General features: G+C 34.8%; 1 protein-coding gene across 1 annotated transcript in view; it reads left to right on the top strand.

Annotated features, from left to right (window-relative positions):
• The window catches only part of LOC118735931 (28S ribosomal protein S9, mitochondrial-like), a 76,577-nt gene that overhangs the window by 32,635 nt on the left and 26,690 nt on the right, over positions 1 to 17,252 (top strand). The gene's annotated exons all lie outside the window — the stretch shown is intronic.

The raw sequence follows: 17,252 nt of genomic DNA, 5'->3' as shown, positions 1-17,252 counted from the left end.
AGCTTTTGCTGAAAGGTAAATAAAGGCTCTGTGTACATATTGAGTGCATAATTTCAAAAAAATGCCAAATTTTGAGTTGTGTCACTTTTGAAGTTCGTCTGCGATATGTAGTTATCCAATTAGTTAAGGCATTTTTCACATTTTTTTCCATTTTTTTTTTGCCACTTTGTTTCCATTACCAATTTTTTTTAAGCAGCAGCAGACAGATTTATTTTTTCTACACTTAATCTTTTTTTTTTAATACATAGTAGCTTATTACGATTCACTAGCTTAGAGCGAGGTGCTTGTTGCAAAGTTTAATTGTTATGAAAAGTTGAATTTTGATATAGAATGTAAGAAAATTTAAAAAATGCGGATTTTAAAGAAATCACAACAAATTCGAGAAGTCCAAAAAGAATACAAACGCTTTTCATTAAGGACGAATTTTATCGACTCGATTTTGCATTGAAAGTTTTAAAAATATATATAAAAAAAAATATTATTTTCGGATTTTTTGCACTGTAAAATTTGAAAAACTTGACTTATTTTAATTAATTTTAAACCGATTTTAGGAAAAAGGAGGAAGGTTATGATTTCATTAGAATATTTTTTTTTAAGTATGCTACCAGATAACTTTGGACTACGTGAATAGTTTTCGATAATTATTATTTTTTTTTTTATCGGTAAGGTTGTACCTAAGCGTAGTCCCATACTAATTTGGTTTAGTTCCGACCATTGTATCATGAAGGCATGAACAGAACTGCTAAATATTTAGATGAACATTGAAGCCGGTTGTGTGTTTTGCGTAAAAATTACTTGTTATTTTTTATTTTTTTTTTTTTTATTTTTTTTTCATTTTTAAATTGAATATTTTTTTTTTTGTAAATATGAGTTCTAGTATTTTTGTTTAAATTTTTTGATTTTTTGTTTTTAATTTTTTTATATTTTAAAAAATTTTAATTTTTTTTGCATACTTTTACTTTTCTTGCAAATATGAGTTCTAGTATTTTTATTTAAATTTTTTGATTTTTGTTTTGGTATTTTTTTATATTGTAATTTTTTTGGAATTTTTTTTTTTAATTATTATTATTTTTTATATATTATTTTCTTAAATATGCTTTAACTTTTCTTGCAAATATGTATGTCTAGTATGTTTGCTTGCAAAAACTAAATTAGCAAATATCTTCAAATTGCACTTACAAATATGTATATTAATTTAATTTAATACACGCACATACACACACAAATACATTAAGTGAGTTTAAACTTAACCTCCAACACCACAACACTAAAGCAGAAAAAACATAAAGAAGAAAAATTTCCAACGCGTACATGTTAATCAATCACTACTTTTTGTCCATTTCTCGTTTTCTGCTATTTTAATGCAAATTTCTTTGGCACTTTGCTGCTGCTGCCGGCCGACGCTACGTTAAACCCAAATTAAATTCAAAGCCTTGAAATTCTCGCTATTTTGATTTATTAGCGACGAAATAGTATAAAGAGTACTCTTTTATTAGCGCGTTAACTATACACTACTTAATTGAGTTGAAGCGTTTGCTTTTGATGTGAATTTAGTATGTAGATACATATATGTATGTATGTAGTTAACTACAAATGAATTTGCATGAAATGAGCAACTAAAAAATATATGATTTTTAAAGAAAACTCTACACTTTACGTAGCCAGATCCACGCAGGCCCCCAGTTTGTTGTGTGTAAATTTTCAAATCGCATTGCAAATTCAACGAGAAATTTTTCCACGCCAAGGGCTTTACATTGATGCGAGTATGTATTCGTACAGCATTTACTTATGTATGTATGTATTAGTAAGCCTGCAACAGTGTGTAGGTGGGAGTGTGGTGTGGGGGTGTATGGCGCGCACACACTTCCTTTCAAGCGCTCGCTCGCTCGCTCGGAAATACGGCGAACGCGTCGAGAGCCGAATGCGGTTTATGCCTCAAAGCGTGGAATTTACACGAAGCTACTACACAAATCGCTATGAATAGACGAATTCCAGCTGGACACGAATGCGCGCGCCCTCTACCGAGCGGCCAATAAAGCAATTACGACAATGAGACGAGCAGAGACGAGTAACTGACCGAACGTATTTCGTGTGATTACAGTTGTAGTACGAGTATAACGCAACTGTCTCGGGCGCGCGTTCGTCTATGTTGGTGATTTTTTTTTTTAAGACTATTCTTTTGCAAAATTTATTTTTTGGACTTTGCCGAAACCGAACTGGCAAGTAATGCGCGCTACCGGCTTGAATGCCACTCGCTCAACGACTAACTGTGGCTGCTACAGCTGCTGTGTCCAGCTTGTACAAACAAACTGAAAACGATCGACGCCACATCAATGTTATTATAGTGTGCACAAGTGTACATAGTGGTCCACAGTGTGAATACATATACATATATTTAGCTATTTCAAGTAGCGTGCGAAATCACGGTTGACTAGCTGCCTGGCTGGCTGGCACAGGTATGCGAGCTGCGAGCCGTCAAGCGGGTGGTCAGTTAATCGAAAAGTCTACTAGCTGCGCGCGGAGTCTGCGGAAGAGTAACTTCACGCTTTGGCGCTTGACGCTGCTTAAAACTGTGATGACGTTTCATTTTAATGCTGACTTTATGATGGTAACACCCGCCTAGCCGGTGTGGTGGGTGCGTATATAATTATTGGTTTGACGCTGGTTTATTTTTGTCGCCGGGGAATTTCTAGCGTCGCAGCCAGTTTCATTTCTTTGGTTCCTGATTAATAGCATTGGCCTGATTTTTTTTTGTATTGGCAAAAGAAAGAATTGCCTTTTAATAATCTTATTTACTTCTTTCTGTTTTTTTTTTTTTTTATTCATTATCCTCCACACTCTTTGGCACAGCAAATTGAAGGGTTTTGCAAAAAATTTAAATAAATTATAATGATAATTAAGCTTTGTTTTTGTTGTACGCCCGTTCTGTTGGTGATAAAATTAATTGCCAAATTAGCATCTGTAAACAATTACACTCAAACAATAATTTTCTGGCGCATGTAATGCCTTCGTAATTTACACACATATTCGTGGTGTAACGATAAATGCAGTAAATACCCGTGCTGTGGTACTCTGTGGAAAATTGACACCAATTTTAATTAAAGGGTGTTTTTTAGAATTTCTACTTTTCCATAACGCCTAAACGAACAAAAATTGGTGAGATGAATTGTGCTCAGTTTAGTTTGCAATTTCATCATAAATAGACGAACGCCACTTCTTGGAAAATTTTACATAATGTTCCCGACCTACAACCTTAAAAAAAAAAATCAGTCAGAAATTAAACCCGCATGACCATCGTTTACGCCGTAAGTTCTGTGGGGCACATATCAAGAAAAGTCTATCCACTGTTCAATCGCAATTTGCTGTTCAGTGGTGAGTCAAATTTTTGATCCCCTGAATACTAAGCAAAATTGCCGCATTTGGAGTAAAGAGAGTCCACGAGAGTTTTAAGAGACACATAAATAAAATGTTTGATGTGCTTTATGAACCGGTGGTATTTACAAATTTGAAAACTAAAATGGCGAGAACGACATTACCGTCAGCAGTGAGCGCTTTAGAGCCATAATTGCCGATCATTTCGGATCACGATTAAATGGAATGCGGACTGAAAACATGTTTTTTCTAATAGGACACGCACGAATGGATAGAGGAACAGGGAAGGCCTCCGCTGCGTTGGAAAGGCCAGGTGGAGAAGGACGTGGCATTTCCAATTGGCTTCAGTTGGCATATAAGAGACCCCTAGTCCTGCCTAAATACTCAACTTTACATCATACGGATATCTATGGGCATCTATGGAACGCCCTACACTTATCCAACAGCCAAAGGCGTCCGAGTGCAGGTAGTTGATTGTCCCAAAGAATTGCCTTCTCCTTTGAACCCCGTTTCCGGAATTCACGAGAAATTCGGACCACAACTCTGTCCCGCGCGAAGTCCTGGCAATTGACCATTATGCCGATTTTCCCAGCGTGTCAAATACTTGAAAATACCTAAGGCAAACAAATAGACACACACCACCCTTTCGTCCATTTTAAAGCCGATTTTGATACCACAAAGAGCAGTTGCCTATACGATGCCTCGTCTAAGTTTGGAATCTCTGCAAAACCTTTAGCTCCATCCAAATTAGGAAGGACTTCCTCGAGTCGTCCGAGATCAACTATGGTTTTAGACAAGGCGACGCATCTTCGTGTGACTTCTTTAGTCTAATGTGTGGCAGTGATATCATAGATAGGAAAAAACGTCAGGAGGGGGTACGCGGATGACATTGACTTCGTTGTCTCAACAGCAGACACAAACAGTCTTCGCGTATTGTGGTACATGCCACTGTTGGGAGATATATGTAACTTTGGAGTAGTGAGTGGAGTCATCCTAGAATCCAGCATAAATACTGCGAATAATATCAGATGTTACTTGGGGCTTCCTAAGCAATTGAAAAGTAGAACCATCTTTCGCCGACACGCCCTACAAAAACCTCAAGAAGTTAAATTTCGAACAAAGATGAGAAGGCTATGGGTGCTTTCGAGAGTACTCTTATGTCTATTGCCCTGTACGCCTGGGCAATGAGTACAGAAGGAGATGGAAGCACGAACTGTACCACAATCAACCCTGCAGGAAATGAAGCTAGTTTGTAGCTAACTTTTAACTACACAGCTGTCTACTTACTAGAGTTGTAACATTTCATTACTTATTTCCTTTGGCCGAAACTAACTACTTTTGAAGAGCGATGGCCGCAGAAAAGTGAGAACTGGTTAACGCTGCATTAAGTGTCTGATGCTAGAACTCATGAGTGCCTTAAGTGTCACCACTGATTTCCGAACCAATTGTAAACTCGGCTATTTCTATTGTTGCCGCTCAATTTTTTCATCTCCAGTGATTATTTGATTCGTTAAAGCTCAACTTAACTGCCATAAAATATAAGTGTTATATTTTTCTTTTAAGTGCAAGTCGCATCTGTAAGTATTTGCTGTACGTTACCTCCTAAAACGGTTTCTCTTTTAAGATGTTATTATTTTAAATCAGTACAAACTGTAACTAAAATGTGAAAAAATTAAGAAAATGTTCTTATCGCGTAACAGTAAAAGAGTTTGTATGTCTGCGAATATCTATGTACTTAAATAAAAAAAATAAAAAACAATTTAAAGGAATCTGCATAAATTCATACGCTCTTTTGGTATATCCCCCTCCACCACTTCACACTTACCTTGCATTATTACCGGCCAACGGCTGTTCCAGCTCACTCTTTGTCACCACGCTAATGGAGCGTGCCATACGTCGCGGCTTTGCTGTGCCCTCTTTATAGCCAAGATTCTCCATTTTTTTTCCTTTGTTTTTATTGTAGTTGTGCTCAATGGCTATTTGTTGTTTAACAATTCACGAAATGCGGTGATTTTTATAAAACTTTATTTCGCTTTTGTTCTGGTTCGTTGCTGCTTCTTGGAAATTCATTCAGTTTTTTTTTTGTTTGTTTGTTGTTTTCGTATCTGTTTAAAAATTATTTTATTAATGATATTGTTTTGTTTTCATTGGTAAATAAATTAAATATTAATTGTTTTAGTCTTGAATGCGTTTTTGTTTTCCTTTTGTTTTTTGCGTCTGATGCTTGAGGTTTTTTGTCAGTGATTTTGGTAGCAACTATCGGTGGAGGATTACAAATATTTACACGGACTGTCAGTTAAAAGCCAAGTTAAAGCTGACTACTATTCGGAAATTTAAAAAATAATTTAGTTAATGACATGAATTTCTTTCTGTCAGCGACATTAAAAGAATTTGTGATATTCCAAACTTATCGCGGAACTTAAGTAGGCAACGAGAGCGTATTAAAGCAGCCGAGCTGCAAATCTATAATAAAACTAAAATTTTTTTTGAAGCAGAAACACTAATACATACTATACTACTTATATTATTTTCGGTGTATTTTGGTGAGCTGACTCCAAATCTCCGGTCTCATGCATTTTCTTCCATACAAATAAAGAACCAGGGGGAATTCCTAGCCACTTGAAACGTGCACTTTATTAAGCTAGAATTTAATGGGCTGTAAAACTGCTTACCAATAATTTTCCTACAAATCTATACATATAATAAAATTGTGACAGGCCGATGTCTTTACATTATACATTTTAAAGAAAAATTAATATGGATGTTCGTTATTAGAGCAACAGAAAATCAGAATTTTTTTTAGAATTTTTGTATGTCTGTCTGTCTGTATGTTTGTACGCGCATCACTCGAAAACTAGTGCATGGAATTTAATGCAGTTTTCAGCAATGTATTGCTAGAGGAGGTCTAACTTAAAGTATAGAAAGAAAAAATTTTCAGAGTTGCCACTTTGTTTGAAAATTGCAGTTTAAGTAAATTGATAAATAAAGTAAATATTGCAATATGGCTGTCAAAAGAAGGAGGTTTAAGAGGGCATACAGCCGAAAATAATTTTGTGCAGATTGCCACATGTTTAAAAATTTGAATTCAATTTTTAAGAAGATAAATTAAATATGTACTGCAATATGGGTATCAAACTGAAGATGGTTAGGAAAGTTTACTGCCGAAAACATTTTTGATGAGGGCTGCCACCTGTTTGAAGAATTTGATTTAATTAAATTGATGAAATAAATGAAATATTACAATACGGGTATTAAGCAACACAAAAATACTTTTAAGGTGCAGTGAAGCACGCCGGGTATTTGCCAATTCTCAATAAAAAGTTTGTTTTGTAGTATTTGGTTGAATTTTTAACATTTTTCTACAAGGTTTAAAATTTGGACTAGCATATTTGGGTTTTCTTAGATAATGAGCTGTATTAAAAAAAAAATTAACAATAAACAAACAAAATAGAATTAACCAAAACTTTTCGAAATGTCGTGTCCATATTATTTTTCACGGTGGTCGCTATATATACATACATATATTTGAAAACCATTCACCCCTTGATTCAATCCCTCATTTAGGGGCTGATGGTATCTTAATAAATTTGTTCTCAATCTACATTAAATATAAATGAAATTTTGTTTTATCAGTATCATGTTTTGCCTTTGTTTGGTATTATTTTTCTAAAGGTAATTTATTCATTAAAAACAATTAAACCAAAAATTCTCTATAAAATTAATAATAGTCCGACAGGAAACCACTAAAGTTACCATTTTGTAATATTGTGTAATTTAAGTTAATTCGACTTTACAAAACCGGTGGCAACCCCTTCAAAAACATTTTCAACCTAAAACCTTCTGAAACCTCTTTCCTCTAACACCCATATTGTGGTACTTGTTTCAAATACCTAATTCGCGTAATTCAAGTTAAGTTTGATTTTTTAAACAGGTGGAAACCCTCCTACGTGTACGGCAGAAGTAAAGCGTTTTCAAACGCATTGCGATTGATACCCATATTGAACGAATTCACCCATTTAATTTTTTTTAAATAATTTGAATTGAATTTTTTAACAGGTGGCAACAAGAACACAAATTTTTTAAATTGCACTGACACTGAATGTAGGAAAGTAGTAAAAAAACAAATTGCCTACATTTTATGCGGAAGTGAAGCACTGTATTTCTGTTCCAGTTAATAAATGCTATTTCCCTTTTAGCATACAGATGTGCTCGAAATGTTAGCGAAAAATAAATAAAAATATACTCGAACTCTTACCCACTTGCAACTTGCACTTTATCATACTACAGTTGAATGACTGTGAAACCTGAAATGTGTATAAAAAAAAATTTTGCTAACAACTTTTTTACAACATTTATTTATTTTTGTTTTGGCGGAGCGCTACATTTGTTTTCAACTAGTTTTTACTATGTAAAATAAAAATTAAAAAACATAATTGGTCTCTTACTAATTTTATAAGCTTTCACTAAAACAAATTAATGCTTGCGTTGCTAGAAAAATGAAGCATCCAGTGAATTATGAAAACCATTCACCAGTTTTGAATCACTGTGCATTGTGCGTCGCTCCTCTCGTTGCCCTCTACACTTTTATGTCTTTGGACCCAACAAAAGTGCACATTTTTTAGTCCTTTTCACAACCTCTTAGCATTGGCTGTAGCCTGTTCTGCTTGAACTATACTTACATACATACATACATACATATCAGTTATCGATTCGTAGAGCCTTAAAAATTTGGGTATTTCTGTCCTCCAAAGTATAACTTATTAACTTATTTCATTATAAAATACATAGGTACATACTTATAGTACATATTATTCAGATGTCCAAAATTATTTGTTTGAGATGGACCAAGTTTTTTGCGGAAATTTTCTAAATTCTGACCCATCGAACAAAAAGTTACTCATACGCCTAGTATGCCTATTTCTGCTGCAGTTATGTTTAAGTGCATTTAGTGCGAGTCATAAAAATTACAGTTAGCTTTTAAAAGTGTTTGTTTGGTAACAATTTTTTTTTCTTTAAAAAATAAAAATTTCAAAAATAGAAAAGAATTTTTTACAATTGCCAATTTTAATTGTCTACTTTCAAATTAATTGTGCCTTATGTAAGTACATATGTATGTATGTATGTACGTAGTATGAATTGGAATTTCTAGGAATTCCGAAGCTTTCCATTACTGAATTGGCTATCGATTTACACCTGAGCCATAAGCTATTCAACGCCTCCAATTTAATAAACAGTATACACAAATAAATTTATAAACAACCATCAGCTGTGTTCATATTTTCATAACAACCTATATGCGTACGTACTTACGCGTATGCATATTTTGCGTATATGTATATACATACATATGCACATATGAATGCTGTTTACAAAATTAAATCTGCACAAAGTAAAAACAAAAAAAAAAAAACAAAAAACAAACGTTTGCAACGATCAGCGGATCATATTACCTACTAGCATGTGTTTGTCAATCTCGTTTGGCTATAAATATGTACTACACAACATATGTATGTTTGTACGTGCATTACATACTTGACATGCAGCGTCGCTCAAATACGCCGCAAGTGCTAAGTTTTTTATGGTATTTTCACGCTCTTTTCTCATACTCAGTATGTATATTATTTCTAATAATTTTTACGACTTCGTGTCTTCAACACTTATTTAGCAGGTAATTCTGCTCGAGGAGTTTAATGGCCTTTTTAGAACTGCTGGCTGTCCGACACTTGCCTTCGGTATAACTTTCCGAACTGTCCCGCATAGCCTTCGGCTATAAACTGAATAAACCAACATTGTGTCTTGACTTTATATTAATCATAAAAATTATATTCTTTAAACTTATTTGGCTTGTCAGTTAACAGTAGCTTAAGTCATACAAAATGTTACGTCACTTCTTATCAGGTAGCATCACTTCTTATCAGTCGGCAAGCAGCGCAAGGCTAGAAGTCCAACTTTTGCTCATTTATCGTTTGATAATTTTTTTGTGTTCAGATCAACAAGTTGTGAAGTTACATACATATGTATGTATGGGCAGACGATGCCCAGCAAAATAAGGAGCATTTTGCGTCCTTTTGAACTTTATATGTATATATGTATACCGTTTTATTGCTATACATATAATTACGATACGAAGTTAAACTTTTATTTAAAAAGTTGTACCTTTCGATAATACGGTCACAGGTACCTCTGATAGGTAAAGTAGCTAAATCACATCAAACAACTTTTTTATTGAAGGCAAAATTCTTGGTTTCCACTGTGCCCGATGGCATCCAAGCTCCCTACCTGATCCGTTATTGGATATGTAGGGCTTCCAAAACTTACGAAAGCAGTTACTGTTGTCTTGCCTAATTTACTTTTAATATCACAGCAAAATACCGAATTCGCACCCCCGGCGCTTTGGTCTTTATCAGGCTTCCTTCAAAGCTCGTAAAGACCTGCGCTTTTTCATCGGTATCCAGTATTAATGACTTCGCCCATTAGTATAACGTCTTCTTCGACTTTCACGAAGTCTTCATAATCTGCCGATCAGGTGACGATGCCTATAGAGACGTATGCTCTGGTGAGGCCCTTGGCTCAACTATAGGTCATTCATTTTAGCCTGTGACCATACACAACATTCGCAACAGACTCTGTACGCTGGATGATGAGTTTACTACTGGATAGCACAGAATGCTCGATGTTTGCGCTGAGAACTTGAGATTCATTCAACTTTTATGAGAGAAAATAACCCTTCAATTTCCCTCACCAGGGCGTATCATGGTACATAAGGGTACGGTTGCACCTGTTGTGTGTCTCCGTTGTGGAACTTTTTTGCTGTAGGAAAGCTCGGTACTAACTACCTCTATTTGCGGCAAGTTCAGTTTCTATCGGCGTTTTATAGCTGCGGGTTTTGTTTTGCATCTACATAATATATTATATTGGTCCAATTACACAGTTCAACAAGATTTTACCACCTGAGTGAAACACATCACTCATCCCCTTTAAAACTCTTTTACGTTCGTTACGATTCGATTTGTCTTTTCTCGAGATGTACCAGTTTTAATATACAGTACTTCGGTATTAGCTATGGTGACTCATGCTTACGAAGTAAATTTGTTGTTTTCATAATATAACCTCAAAATTGTGAAATGTCAGAGTAATTCTGTGGCCAAATTTGGATTCAGACCCAAAAAATCTAAAACGATGTGGGATTTTCGAGAATATATTGGGTTATTCGGAACTACCTCTTGGTTTTCGGAACTATATCGAGCCTTTGGGAATAATTCTCGGTTCTCGGCATTATTTCGGGATTTTCAGATCCTTAGGTCTACCTATCGGTTTTCGGTACTGCACCGGGATTTTCGGAACTATTTTGGGATTTTCAGGTTTTTAGGGATTCCCGAGACTGTTTAGAGATTTTCTTGACTATTTGAGGTCTTTGGGACTACTTCTCCATTTTGTCGACTGTTTCGTGATTTGAAAAAAAAAATAAAATTTATTTGTGATTTGCTTAACTGAGCTGAGATAATTTGATGTGAGTTGAATTAAAGTGAGGTACGTTAAGGCGAGTTGAGGTGAGGTGAGATGATGCGACTTGAGTAGGAGTGATGTTAGTTGAGGTGAGGGGAATTGAGGTCAGGTGAGGTGAGTTGACTTGAGGTGAGTTGATTTGAGTTGAGGTGAACTGAGTTGAGGTGAGCTGAGTTGAGTTGAGTTGAGTTTAAGTAAGGTGACTTGAGGCAAGTTGAAGTGAGGCGAGCTAGGGAGAGTTAAGTTGGGTTGATTTGAGTTGAGGTGAGTTGAGGTGTGTGTAAGGTAAGGTGGCACTTGTTTTAGCTTTCCATAAACCATAAAGTATTTATTATGTACATAAGTACTTATCCATCTACCTTAGGACTTAAGTGGCAGTATTTTGCATCTCTAAAGTACCAGAGTACTTTAGATCTGAGTATTCTGCTAAATAGTCTTAATTTTTTTACTTTAGTATTTAGCAACTTCTAAAAGCCTAACTAGTTTTTATTTAAGCATTTAGACATCTCCAAACTGGTACTTTACAAAACACAAAAGTACTTAAGTATGCCCATCACTCGTATGCATTTATGTTTAACCACAACTCAAAGCATTACAATGCTTCTTTCATCTATGTACCAGTGTACCAACAAGCTTCATTGCATGTCTCTATTTAGCCAAAACCTGCGATTTGCATCCTTTTTTTGGCACTTGTCTGCTGGAATCTGCTCATAACCTTTAATATTCATACGCAGGCATATTTTTCTACATTTTGTTCTTTATGCGTTTATAAGTGTGTCATATATGTATGTATGTATGTATAGAAGCCGCCAAGTTCGCTTGTAAAAACGTATGCATGAATGCACATAAGGGTGGTCCAAATGCTTAATTTGTTCTATACCGAAAGAATATAACCCAGTTTTTTTTTTTAAATTTTGGAATCAAAATATATTCACAGGTCGCTCAATGCGATCAAAGTTTTCAATGCATTTTATGTGGGGAAAAATGTTTTCTTAGAATTCTTGAAAATCAATATTTTTCGAACGGAAAACTCTGTTTCTCTTCAGGAGATTTCTCGTATAATACCCAATTGTTTATTTAACCATTTTTTAAGTTTAACTATTTTTTAAAGGTCTCCCAATATTCCCAAAAATTAAATGGATGGACCCATAAAAATTCGTTAGCATTAAAAAATGGTAAAATAAATAATTTGATATTATTATTCGAAGTGTTTTGAAGGGAAACAGAGTTTTACGGTCGAAATACATGACAACTTTGCGAGCTTTGAGCTTTTGAGCTACCTTTATTTCTTTTTTTGTTGATTTCGAAAACAAACCGGCGTGCATTTTTTCGATATAAAACCATCCTAGGGGGTGACAGCATTAAACTTCAGACTTTACTCCCCCCCCATGAATTTTTGAGCCACCCTAATGTACATACATATACATGCAACCTGACATGTGTTTTGGCCAATAAAGCGCGGCGCAGCATTAATGTCTCTCTAGTTTATCTCCACCGCATTGGCATCTCACATTTACTAAGCATGTTTACGCATCTGTCACTCAACATAAATCAAAGTGGTTGGTGTTACGAGTTTGTATTTGATAGCACAGAAGAATGTACACTCCTGCGAAAAAATAAAGTATCATTTCGTAATGTAGTGAATATATTGCTATGAATGAAAAGAAAGCTGCAATTATTCAATTAAAAAAGCGACAAAGCTACACTCTTCAAAAAAAAATTTGGTCAATCAAGGTCAAGAAAAAACGTTTAAATGACGAATTGGGTATCCAGCTTGACGTCGAGGCAACGCTGCTACAGCAAGGAGTAGCTTTAACCCAGCATCTAAAGTCTTTAGGTTCCTGCTCTAGCATACCTGAATTCTTTTTAGAAATTCGTATTAAAAAGTTGGCGATTTTGCTGAAACTTATGTAAGCCATATTTTAAAACAAAATTAACAAACAATTTTAGCATATAAAACATTGCGAATTTTGGGAGTTACCGTATGTATATATGTATGTGTGTTTCAGTATACAAACACCACTTTTATTTACGTATATACATACATTTGTTCACGTTTTAACTGTCTTCATTGTTCTTTTTTTTCGAAATCATTCATCATAACATGATAATTAATCAAATTATCGAAATAATTTCTCTGTTTGACGTTCGTGTTGTGCGAGCTCGCCTCGTTTGGTTTCATGCAATTAATTTTTAAACAATCGCATAAATAAAAAAATATACAATGTTATAAGTAAAAACGATATGATAATGGAAAAAAAAAATTTACCTACAATTCTAAAAAAAAAAAAATTCATCAATGACACTGTGATCATAATGGAACTGTAACCATATAAGCGTAGCGTTAAATCGGTTTATTTAGGTTTTTTAAAAAAACTTCAAAGCCTCAACGACAGTCTCGCAAAACCAGTATGGTCACAGACGGCTCTTAAACCCAATTGGGCATTGGGAAAGGCATCTGTGGCTCCAGAATGAGAGTATCTGTACCTATGCGCAAATTTCGGAGCATTTTCCAAGCGGAGGTCAACGCCATTATTTTCTGTGCAGAGATTAACTTGCATAAAAATTACCGATTGAACTACATTGGATCCTTAAGCCGTTTTTCCGGCTGGAAGCGTGCTGTTTAAAACTTTTGGCCGAACAGCAACATAGAGCTGCCTTAGCTTACAAATCAGCTAGCCGGGAAGTGAACTTGCCAAATCATTCGCTCGTTAAACAAAATAAAAAGACTGCAACAATCAACGGCATACATATGATGGGTCCATTAATTTGCTTTGTTCACATTTGTCACTCTTCTTCTTTTTTTGGCGTTGCACGTCAATTCTATTTTTAAAACGCAAGTTTATCATTCATTCGCTTTACAAAATAATCGACTGCGATCGGTTAAAATCAGTCAAAAAAGTCGATAATTATTATTGTCAATAGAGCCAGCAACATACATACATATGTAAATATGTATCGGCTTTTCAATTGTGAACATCGCTTTCAGTAACAATCAATTGCATTGCTCGTGGCTAAAACACAACTATGTACTTATCTATGCACAATTTTCATTCATTGTTAACAAATTTTCATCGTAATTTCCGCCGAATAGCAAGAATTTCTCTCTGATTTCAATAATAGTTACAATCACTTTAATGAACTATGTAAAGGCGTAGTTCGGCAACGAATGGCTGCTTTTATGATAAAAAAAAAAATAAAGAAAAAAAGATTGCGCTCATTACCGTTATTACCTACCTTATATATATTATATTCTGGATACTACATTATTTATTTACATTACATACTATGAATACATACAGTGATCGTCAAAAATTAGTACCCCCTGGCGTTTTGATGATTTGTTTATTTATATTTTGCATACCAAATTTGTCTTATTTTTTATAAAAATATGAATGAATCAAGGCGTATTAAACAGGTAACAGCAGGAAAGAGAGTACAAAGTTTTGTAGCCCATTAAATTTTAGTACAAGAAAGTGCAAGTTCAAGTCACTAAAATTTACCGTTGATTTTTGAGAATTATGCATAATAACATAATGTTTAGCAAGAAGTTCCTGCTGATCAATTGCTATCTGAACAGGCACTTGTTGGAACCAGAACTTCCGCCTAGGCATGCCAGAAAATGTCTAAGTACATATCAATTCAAGGACGAGATCTAAGACTATGTACATACGGTAACCACTGGACCCAACACTGTACAGACTGGCTATTAACCACATTCTCAGATAGTCTATCACCACCCGGAACAACTCCTGCCCGTGAATGCCAGCAGAGTTTAATTACCATCCATCGCGTAGAAGAAGCTTTAGCTGCCTCAAGCGATTCGCGTTAGGCCGAGGCCACGCAATGAGCGGCAACGTGGCGAGCGGCTGAGCGGCCTAAAATTAAAACATATGAAATACTATTGAAGTGGCCATGCACTGAGCGGAATTTCTGAGCGGCTGAGCGGCAATACTGTATGGCGCCGCTTTGCCGCTCATTGCGTGGCTTAACCTCTCTCTGGTACAGCCCATGGTCTGGGCTACAAAAAAAAGGTTAAAAACCTATCTATTCCGACGATGTTTTCACATGCTCCCTTAAAGCCACGCAAATACCACTTTTATCTCTTTTAGGTCCAACTCGAAACAGCACTTTTCTAGGTCTACCGTCAGTTGCGCTTGACGACGAAAACTAAATGATTATCCGATTCTAGGCACAAAAAAATGGCGTCCTTTCCGTATGGCCTTAGTCGCCGGCGCTAGTATGAACGCGTACAAAGCAGTTGGGCTCCTACCATTGGGATAAACCTTTTTTCGGAAAGTGTGACTGCTTTCAATAAATTAACAGCGATATCCGACCTTTAGCATTAACTGGTCGGAGCGCATGTGCTTAGGTTGGGTTTTAGTAATGTCCTCACTCAGATCCTAAATGGTGACCATATATCTAGTCATAGAACGAATTGGAAATATTTATGGCGCGTTGTAAATCGCAGATCTTCGTCAAACTTATGTCTGCCGGCATGTGTAAATTAAAAAAAAGATTTAAAAAATAAATAAAATAAAATCCTGAAAGTTAAATGAAGTAAAAAATATATTTTATTTTAAAAACAATAAAATCTACAAATTAAAAGTACATGAGATTAACAAAACAAAAAAAAATAAATTAAATTAAAAAAATTTAAATTGAATAAAAAGGTTCTAAAAATTTAAAAAATCTTTCCTTTTTGAAACAATAAAAATTAAAAAGAAAATTTATCTAAAAAATAAAAAAATATATTTAAAAAAGAAAAAAAATAAGTTCCTAAAAATTAAATGAAATTAAAAAAATATTATATCTAAAATAATATTACAAGAAAAATAAGAAGGAAAAAATATATAAAATAGGTTTCTAAAAATTAAATGAAATTAAAAAATGTATACATACTTTTCTTTTTAAAACAATAAAATCTAAAATTTAAAAAATAAAAAAAATTTAAATTAAAAAAGAGTTTTTTCAATCAAATTCTGAAATAGGGCCTTCTTCGATAATAAAAAAGTTATACCGCTTGTAATGCGCTCGATCTATTTGTAAAACTCAAACAAACAAACAAAAGCTAAAGTAAGATTTTTTTTGCGCCAATTCTTTTGCATCAGAGTATTTACAAACTAAATTAAATCACCGCAAATCGCTGGCAGAGCCGAATTCATACTCGGTTCATAGATACATACATATGTACACTTGTTGAAGCGGCACGAAAGCGTCGTCGTTAGCCATGCCACTTGATCCATGATCGTGATCTTTCTCGTGTCAGTTGGCTTGCACAAACACAATTGTCACATCAATCTTCATCTACGTACGTAAATGCGATCTTCTTACGTCTTATATTTCGTTTGAATTGTGTTCATTTATATTTTTTATTTATTTTTATTTTTTCTTGTAAATAACAATGCAAATTCTCGAAATTACAACAGGCGCTAAACTGGCAACGGTAATTTAAGAAAACGCAATTGTAAAATGCAACTCTGCGCTTGCCATTCATTCGTTCGCGGCTTGCGCGAGGATCACTCACTTGCTCACTTAAATCACTGTTATTTTTGTTTGCCTACCTTCACACAGGCGTTTCAGATGACAAATGCATTTCATTTCATTAGCTGTAACTGTAACTTTTGTTGAGTGATTTTCACAAGTTTCTAAAGAAGAAAAAAGAAAAACGCCTAGTGATCACACTTGCAGCGCATGAATGGCGTTGGCGGTGAGTAAAAAAAGCGTATCGGTTTTTTTTTCAGTAGCTAAGTGTCTTTAACTATAAAAGTTATTCTTAGTATTTAGTCGTTTAGTCGGCGCTGAGGGAACGCAAACCTTCTGTTTTTTTACTAGCAGCCTGTGAACTACGCTGCTATCTCCCTCTTTCCCTTCTCTCTCTCTCTCTCGATCGCTCATGTTGATCATGCAACATCTTTGCGCTGAACTAGAACTTAGTAGATAGTTGCTTGGTGCCGGAAGTGTCGGCATTTTTTACGGGCACAAAAATTAACAACATAAAGACATCTGTAGATAGTTCGCATGACGCATAATTTATTGTTGTGGTTTCGTTGTTATATTTTGCCTTTTATGTACATAGTTACCATGACTTTGACATTCAGCTCATTATTGAGTTTTGCACCCTTTATCGAAACCAATAGCCGATCCCAAGTAATTTTAAAATATACCTAAATATTTAAGTTAGTTTGCGCCGACAAAGGTTTTTGCCTTTTTCCGTTTTTTTGTTTTTTTTTTTTTAATTTTGCTCGTTCCCGCTTGTTAAGCCATTTGCGTCAGGCTGTCACATTTTGTTGTTGCATGCACCTTAGCTATTGTCATTTCATTTGTTATCCACAATTGTGTTTGTATTTGTGGTTGTTGTTCCTTTTCACTGA

Source organism: Rhagoletis pomonella, unplaced genomic scaffold (assembly GCF_013731165.1).
Source record: "Rhagoletis pomonella isolate Grant_MI unplaced genomic scaffold, Rhpom_1.0 Rhpom_scaffold_00001, whole genome shotgun sequence".
NCBI classification, from domain to species: domain Eukaryota; kingdom Metazoa; phylum Arthropoda; class Insecta; order Diptera; family Tephritidae; genus Rhagoletis; species Rhagoletis pomonella.
This window is presented reverse-complemented; position numbering and strand designations above follow the sequence as displayed.